The sequence below is a fragment of the Lactuca serriola genome, chromosome 5, assembly GCF_051521515.1.
Source record: "Lactuca serriola cultivar US96UC23 chromosome 5, Lser_US96UC23_V15, whole genome shotgun sequence".
Taxonomy (NCBI): Eukaryota; Viridiplantae; Streptophyta; class Magnoliopsida; order Asterales; family Asteraceae; genus Lactuca; species Lactuca serriola.
In genome coordinates, this window is record NC_136412.1 from 208,874,864 (window position 1) to 208,877,028 (window position 2,165).

Sequence of the window (2,165 nt, forward strand, 5' to 3'; positions counted from 1 at the left end):
AGCACTATCTTTTCTTGGGATTTCAGAATTCCCACCAGTTTCGCCAGCGAATATGATTTGAACTGCTCGTATGCTTTAACTGTAGACACAGCAGCTCTCCATTCGGATCTTAAACCATTCAGAAAAGTGACCTTCTGTTCAATAAGCTTCCTTTCAATATCATGTTTGATCATCTTGCTGAGAAGATGATTGAAGCGATCAAACATCTGTGTAACAGACTCATCAGGATTTTGCTTGAACTCTCCAAACTCAGACAGAAGCAAGGTTTGAATTGAGCGCTCCAAATCTTCATCCGTGGAATATAGCTCTCGCAGCCGATCCCAGATTTCTTTAGCAGTACTACAGGAACTCACCAATCTAAATGTGTCAGATTGAAGAGCGAATCGAATCAGTCTCAATGCCTTGATATTGCACTGAAACTTCTCCTTTTCGTGCTGAGCGACATCTTTCACATCCTTCAACAGATCATTATACTCCTTTTGAGTTTTAATAATTCTGGATGTTCCTGAATGAGTAAATGGTCCAGACACAACGGCTTCCCATATCAGATACCCATTGTCTTCAGATCCAATGACGTAGTCTTCGAAATGATGCGCCCAAACTTCGTAATCTTGAGTGTAAAGAATTGGAATCTTAGTTGTAGATGCTATACTGTTTGAGATGTTGATAGGATTGGATTGAGAATCGTCCATGCTTGATCGTTTAACATGTTGCAAGATCATACTTGTAATACGTAATATTAGGGCAAAATAAATAAATAATGAGATACGTCAATTATGGAGTGACGGCTCAATAAATATCAGTAAATGCGGAATAAACCCTAATCACTTCTTTCACAGAAGAGATGTGTATGAATTACACAGCCTCCTGCTCTGATGCCAATTGATGAGTTGAAAAACTCTTTGATCTTTTAGATCTTCAAACAGGCTAATCATAAAAATACTAACAAAAAGATCAAACACAAGAATGAATCAAAATATGTCAAATGCTTCAATAGATTCACGCCTCAGCAGAGCTCGACTAAGAACTTTCGCTATAGAGGCTATTTAGGGTTACAAAAGATAAAAGATTAAATCTCCTCAAAAAACCATATGTACTAGGATGCATGCAAGCACCAATAAATACAAAACCCTATAAAATAACTCACGGATGGACATGCCCATACCGGAGACTAAATGGACTAAATAGCGAGCCCAAGACGCAACACCTTCTGGACCTAACAAATACTAAAACGTTTTAGTACCTTATCTAAGTAAGTATTATGACTAAGTCCTATTAGTCTCTTACTTCTTTCTCTCACTATCCTTATTCCCAAAATATAGGAAGCCTCTTCGAGGTCCTTCATAGCGAAGCACTTCCCGAGCCAGGATTTAACCTCCTGCAAAGTCGGGACGTCGTTTCCTATGAGCAGTATGTCATCGACATACAAAACGAGGAAGCTAACTATACTCCTACTGGCCTTGACATATACACATGATTCATCTCACTTCGTACAAATCCAAACTCTTTGACTTTCTCAACGAAGCAAAGATTCCATCTACGAGATGCTTGCTTAAGTCCAGAAATAGACTTTTCAGGTTGCACACTCTATTGGGATGCTTCGGATCGACAAAACCCTCTGGTTGAGCCATGTAAACATCCTCAGCCAACTTCTCATTAAGGAAAGCGGTCTTGACATCCATCTGCCATATCTCATAATCATGAAATGCAGCAATGGCTAGCATCACCCTAATAGATTTTATCTTAGCAACTGGTGAGAAGGTCTCATCATAGTCAACTCCGGGAGTTTGAGTAAAGCCCTTCGCCACTAGTCGTGCCTTATACGTGTGTACATTTCCATCCACATCGGTCTTCTTCTTGAAGATCCATTTGCACCCAACCATCTTACGTCCGGGCACATTGTCAACCAAATTCCAAACTTGGTTGTCATACATGGACTGAATCTCGCTCTCCATCGCCTCTTTCCATTTTACAGACTCTAGGCCTGCCATGGCTTCCTTATAACTATTAGGTTCATCTAGATTTATTAGTGTACCATCACTAATATACGTATCCCCTTCGGTAGTAATATGAAAACCATAAAACTGGGGTTGAACTCTAACTATTTCCGAACGTTTAAGAGGTAAGGACTCATCAATCGGTTCAACCGGAGTTTCCTCCTCGGG